This window comes from Grammomys surdaster, unplaced genomic scaffold (genome assembly GCF_004785775.1).
Source record: "Grammomys surdaster isolate TR1022 unplaced genomic scaffold, NIH_TR_1.0 125752, whole genome shotgun sequence".
Classification (NCBI taxonomy): domain Eukaryota; kingdom Metazoa; phylum Chordata; class Mammalia; order Rodentia; family Muridae; genus Grammomys; species Grammomys surdaster.
Window position 1 is genome coordinate 67,722 of NW_021620584.1, and position 7,092 is coordinate 74,813.

Below are 7,092 nucleotides of genomic sequence, written 5' to 3' on the forward strand. Positions count from 1 at the left end.
TGCACAAAGAGATAGCTACTTCTGAGAAAAGCCCCTAACCACAAAATGTTCTAGGGCACAGGCCAAGAAGAAGCTGTACCTTTCCATGACCCCACCTGCCTTCCCCCTCCCCTAACCCGAGCTTGTTATAAAAAGCTTGCCTTTTTTAAAATACACGGCTCTTGACAAGCAACCGTTTGCTTGGGTCCTTCCTTTCTCTCGCCCGTTTCTCTTCCAGGTTTTGGTTCCCCTCGCCCCCACGAATAACTGAGACCCGCAGGACGGGTCAGTAGAATCTCTAATGGGTTTGAGCAGGAGATGATACACAAGACCATCTATCTTTAAGGAAGGGCTTTAGCTGTATGGAGAGCTGATGATTCGGTAACTGCAAGCTTTGCAGGTCATTACTCACCCTCTTGTCTCACCCTGAAGTTTGCTGGCATTCTGCTAGGATTTTCTGACTTAAGCCAAATCCTATGCAAACCTCTTTCCTCTATGGGCATCATTTGGGAGTTCAAACCTACCCCCTCAGGGCATCACTTGACAATACTCACCTCTCTCCTTGGGGCAACACTGGACAGCAGTCACCTCCTGCACTAGAGGCAGCACTGGACAGAAGTTCTCCCCTAGAGGCAGCATATATGTTATATATTACATATGTAATACAGAAAACTCGACCATCACACACACACACGCACACGCACACACACACACACACACACACACACACATATATAATGCTATAATGTTATTACTGCTTCCATCTGTTTCAACTTAGAAAAATCCAATTTCAGGCAGATTATTATTAGTTTTATTTATGATTCTTGTGTATGTTCATGGTGTGTGTGTGTGTGTGTGTGTGTGTGTGTGCTGGCCAGCGTGAGTGCCTGAGCTCATATGAGAATAAGAAGCCAACTTTTGGAAGTCAGCTCTGCCCTTCCAGTGTTACCAGGGTTCTGGGCATCAAGTCGGGGTTATCAGGTTTGTGCAGCAACTGCTTTTCCTGCCTGAGCCGTCTCACTGGCCCGTGCACTGCACAATGGCCTGAGGACATTTGCACTGCTGTGCAGTCACTCACTCTCATCCATCCCCAGGGGTTCATCATCATCTTCAATCGTGATGCACTGGATTTGGGGTGAAACTTGCAGGGACACTGCCATGGATCTGACAACTGATTTCAGAAACCTCACATGATTGAGCAGGAAATGAGGTCAAATCTGTAGCACAAATGAGAAATAATGAAGGAGCAGTAGACTGCAATGAACTGAAGTTTAAGTGACTGTAATGTTAGGTTGAAGTATAGTCCTGAAATCAAGGAAGAGAAAACCATGCTTTCAGTCCTTCCCAGACTACTTGAAGTAATGTATGCAGAAAGGATAAAAAATCAAAAGCATCATGAGAGATAAAGAAAAATGTTAATTAGGGTTTGGCAAAAGCAAAAATTAACACCTGCTGTGAGAGAAGTCATCTTAACTTCTGATGCTATTTAAAGAACGTGAAAGGCACGTATCTCAGACTGAGAGAGAAAAGAGATGTCATGATTCAGTGAAATAACTGATGACACTGGTGGCCACTGAGGGAGAACACTGCCTCAGGAAGCAGCTAGTAATACCTGGTGGCACAGAACCAAACAATTAGTGACTTCTTAGACAACGTGGCGCTAGGGTTCATTCCAAATGAGTTTTGTTTAGAATTCTTTTGGTTGGGACAGAAAACCAAACCCTGTCCAGTAGTAGTTTCTCAAGTATGAAAGAAAATGATACAAATCGTACTTGAGAAATGTGTGCTGAGAGGCAAGGCTGAAGGGTGGAGGTTAAGACGGATGGAGCTCAGTCCATCTCTCATAGCCAGCCCTCCCCACTCTGCCTCGTCCAACTGTCCAGTGTGGTCCCTCTTTTTCTCATTGGTTGAGTGCGGTGGATAAGAAGTGCAAGGACTGGAGGCTGCTGTCCAAGTCCTAACAAGCCTGTTTCAAAATCCTGCAAAGAGGCTTCGTTATCATTTAACTGTGACGAAGAGAAAAAAGAAAATGATAAGAAAATTCGAGTTGTTAAATTGTGAACCTTTTCAAACAGTGAGTCTTAACCATGAAAGTTTCAGCGTATCTGTAACACACTCCCTGTCCTGACTTGAGTGACACTGATGGCCAGAGCTGAAGTGAAGACACTGGCTGAACAATCCTGCTGAGCAAACTCAAAGGAAGGAGAACTGTTTGGAGTTTACCTGGAAGTGCCACAGTAGATGTCGGAGCATAGTTGGGGACCACTGCGACATTCTTGATCCCCACAGCCTGGCCAGGAATGCAGCACATGAAGTAAGGCTTTTCTTTTCTGAGGAAGTTTGGAAAGCTTTGAGGCAGGTCAGTGGTGTGTAGCAGGTCAGATCACATCAAACATTTGTGGCTGTGTCCGAAAGCCAGAGTGGCCCAGGAGTCTGCGGGTCATGGAAGACAGCCTGGGAGTCAGTGGAAAAGTCCACTCTCTGTTCTGCGGATGAGAAGGTCGGTCCTGGAGGGGAAATGGAAGTCCTGACATGAGGTCCCGTTTCTCCCAAGCACAATTTCCTTCTGTAGAGGACTCACTAGGCCCTTTAGATGCTCACTCACATTTGAGAAGGACCAAGGCTTGTCCACACTGAGTAGGACTAGTGTCCCCAACACCAGTTCACACAGGTCTTTGCAAGGATTTCCTACTGAGGACTTTTCTGTTTTAATAGTGGTATTAGCTTTTAGATTTGTTGAATCTGGCGTCACTGTGTGAGTGTCCTCAACAGAGACACTGCAACTCTAGCTCCAGCCTTTGTCTGTTTCTCTCTTTCTCGTTCCTGGAGACCAGGAGGTGAGCAGTTTCCTTCACCTGTGGTCTTGCCATGATTTTCTTCATCCCCACGGGGACAAATACATCCCCCCTCCTTTTAGGGGATCATTTCTGATATTTCTGTCACAGTAAAAGATGAATAACCATGTATGCCAATTTTCATGAACTTTACATTTATGAAGCAATTCCTCAAGTTCTGGGAGAGAATTGGTGTGAAAACAGAAAACAGCATGTGACTCTGGTAGACATAGTCTTCCAAGCCTTGTCCGTATCTCTTCTCTCTCAAAGGCTGATTTAAAATCAGGGCAAAGTCATGAGGAATGGAGGCAGGCATCAGAATGAGTGTCTGCTCACACTGCTTTTGCATATCCTGCTGTGGAAGATGATGATGATGGTGGTGGTGTTGGTGGTGATGATGATAATAAAGATCATGGAGATGATGATGATGACAATTACGATTATGATTATGAGGATGGAGATAATAGCAATGGTGAAAATAGTACGTGGAGGTGGGTCTGTTTGGCTATTCTGAGAATGTAGTTGGAGTGCCGAGATAACTAATGAAATGAAAGCTGAAGCCTGCGCAGTTGCGTGCTTCTCTGAAAAGCCATAAGGAGAATGTCAAATGTTTGAATGTTTCATTATATTTTATATTTCATAACATGCTGCAGGGTACAGAAAGAATAAAAAGTAATGGTTGAAGAAACTGGAGGAGCAGGAGTGCTGAGTTCTGGAATCGAAGATGACCGTCAGCGTTGCTTATGGTAGATAAATAGTACACTATAAAAGCCTTGGGAAGAAAAAGTGCAGTAAACAGAGGCTGGCCCTGACAGCAAATCTAATCAGCTCTACGGCAGAACCAGTGGGGCTAAATGAGAGACAACCTTGCATCTTTCCCAAACACTAATGCTGGAGATCAGAACAGAGCTACTGTTCAAGTAAGATTGCTACAGAATATGGCAGCAAGGACAGGGGCCTGTCTCACTATGAGTTATAGATGAAACACTCTGCCAGACGACTAGGACTCATGGGAAAGAGACAGTGCTTCAAAATACCTGTTCTCTTAATCCCATGCCTTTTCATAGGGAACACAGATCTGCTCAGAGTGACCCAGGCATGACCCAGCTAGCTTGGGGTGTGATCATAGACTAGGAGAAGCCGTGCCATTCCAGGACAGCTGTCTAGCAACTTCCAAATACTTCACTTTCTCTGTGTGACTATCTGCTTCGCAGGGTGGGCTTCCATCCCTTAAAGCTTGGATGAAAAATGTCTCCTGAAGTCTCATGTAGTAAAGTATCCAAGTCAACAACATTCAGAGGCGGGGCTTTGAGAGTGATGGGACTGTGAGGGCGGGGCTTTGAGAGTGATGAGACTGTGAGGGCGGGGCTTTGAGAGTGATGAGACTGTGAGGGCGGGGCTTTGAGAGTGATGGGACCCTGGTGGCTCTGATCTCATCAGTGTGCTAGTACACTGAAGGGGTCGAGATCTGATGAAATACTGAGAGACGATGGTCACTCAGCCAAGGGGCAGTGTCTGTAGCGACTATATCTTGTCTCTGTTCTTCTCTTGGCTCTCCATGTGTCACAAGATATGCTACCACATGCTTTCCTCCATGATATTCTATCCCAGCACAGCCCAGCAATACAGAACCAAGTGAGTATGCGTTGAAACCCGTAGAACCAAGAGTATTCCAAGTTGATTTTTTAAGAACGTGTTATAAGCATGAAAATTGGCTTAACCCAGATAACAAGTATCTTCTTATACTGGCCAATGATATTTCTTGGTTAATGTTGGAATGAATGCGAATATTTTAAAATGTGGAAAAACATATTCTCCTGTAATAGTTTGTATATGCTCAGCCCAGGGAGTGGCACTATTAGAAGATGTGACCATGTTGGAGTAGGTGTGTCACTTTGGGTATGGGCTATAAGACCCTAACTGCCTAGGAGGATATTCTGCTAGCAGCCTTTAGATGAAGATGTAGAACTCTCAGCTTCTTCTGCACCATGCCTGTTTGGATGCTGCCATGTTCCTGCCTTGATGAAAATGGACTGAACCTCTGAAATTGTAAGCCAGCCCCAATTAAATGTTGTCATTTATAAAACTTGCGTTGGTAATAGTATCTGTTCACAGCAGTAAAACCATAACTGTGACATCTCCCCTCTAATATTTTTCAGCCACAAATGCTATATTTTAGGTGAATTAAAACAATTTGGGTGACATATATTGCCCTAGGTGACTCAGAAAACAGAGCATTTAGAAATTGGATAAAATGGTTTGTCCTTGACATTTGTAAGTCACAGGTGATATATTTTACATTTTATATAAACATTATTACACATGCACATGGATATGTAAAGGCATTCAACCATATTTTTTTTTGCAAACCCATTCATGAAAGAATGCACCAAACACATTCACATTTATTTTCTTTTTTTAAGCAAATGACAAAAACCCAAATTACCAGCTTTTTTTAACCTAAGCTTAACATTACATATTTAAACAATAGTCAAACTGACAAGATTGCCAACATCCATGCACAACTAGAAAACATCCTTAATTTACACAAAACCAGAAATGTATTACCATTGATGCAGTAATAGCTTCATCACTACATACTGAAAATAAAATTGAAATATTTCTGTAGAAGATTCATCTGGCAATGCTAACTTCACAGCAGGCTGACACTACTCACTCACAATTCAACACAATGGGAAGCAGCTCCATGCTGGTGTTAAAAACAATCCTGTCCTAGCACTACTCAGTCACAGGGCTCACCTCAGATCACGGTTCGTTTAAAGCAAAGTGCATACAGAGATTACAACAATTTTAAAGACAAAAAAAAGAAAAAAAGGAAGAAAGTTCCTATATTTTGTGGTCCCAACAACAAACTCAAAAATCTGACAAATGGGGGCTCCAATGAGCTGTTTTATAAATACTTTAGATTAGGTACAGTTATACAGAAAGTCGAGTTCGTTTGAAATCTTCAAAAAAAAAAAAGTTCCTGTTATTCCTCAAATGGTGCTTGCTGTGGTTTAGCATTTCTGTTAAACCCGTGCGTTGAATGACTTGTTATCCAAGCGTAGCAGGTGCTCCTCACCATTTATAGTCAAGGACTTTAACAGTCCATCTTCTTCAACTTCTACTCTTTCTTGACTGTTCTCCACAATTCTCTGTGTAGTGATTTTTTTTTGCCATTAACTATCTTAGTTGAAGTTGATATTGATTTGAAGTTGCCCATTCCACTGCAGCCAAATGACGCTGAAGAGAATGAAGTGAGACCCCCGTGACCTAGTGACCCGAATGGAGTAAAGCCTGTATCAAAAGCAGGAAATCCACTTCCAAAGGAAGGAAATCCACTGAAGGCATTGAAAAAGGAGCCGGCACCTCGGCTTCGACTTCCTGGGGACCTTTTCGGTTTCCAAAAAAGTCATCAAATGGGTCTTCAAAGAAGTCAAATGAAAATGGGTCCCTTCCACCGAAAAATTCCCTGAAGACATCATCTGGGTTCCGGAATGTGAAGCCAAACTCAAATGGACTGTCAAAATGACTTCCACCTCCTCCTCCACCATTCAATCCTTCTTTGCCGTATTTGTCATAGATGTCCCGGTTTTTAGCATCCGATAACACTTCATAGGCCTCAGCTACTTGTTTGAATTTCCGCTCTGCTTCTTCTTTATTCTCAGGATTTTTGTTCGCGTGTCATTTAAGTGCTTGTTTTCGATACGCCTTTTTAATGTCCTCAGGTGAGACATGTCTCGACACGCTTAGCACTTCATAGTAATCCACCATGTTTTAACAGACTGTTGGAACAAATCCGAGGACGCGGCGGCCAGCGAGGGTGGGGGGAAGTCAGGCGGCCAGTCTCCTCGTGGCTCTGGCACAGCTGCGCTGGTGGCGGTAGCGGTGTCCCAACCATATTTTTTTAAATATTGAAATAATAATTATCATGGTGTGTACAGTGCTTCCAATTCTATTTGATTCTCTCTCATATTCTCATATATTAGGTAAGTTTGGGCTGCTGTTGGCAAATCCTTGAATTAGAGAACATAAAAGGCCATACCAGAGCAACTGTACTCTGACATGCTGCCTCAAAGCTGCAAAGAGTGTATGAATGGCTGTTGAAGGGGTTTCCATGGAGCTTAATATGTTCTAAAATGTCTAAATACCAATCATTATCAATATCATCCACTAATCATTTTCCTTTGGACCAAGCATCTAATTTCTCTCTGTGTTTGTTTCTTATCCATCAAAATGGTCCTATTGGCTTTGCTACCTTTCATTTGTTTCATTAACT

The 7,092-nt window shown here is 43.0% G+C and overlaps 1 pseudogene; it reads right to left on the minus strand.

Annotated features, from left to right (window-relative positions):
* Positions 1-5,842: 5,842 nt before the first annotated feature.
* LOC114639812 lies at positions 5,843-6,587 on the minus strand (annotated as a pseudogene).
* Positions 6,588-7,092: the final 505 nt, after the last annotated feature.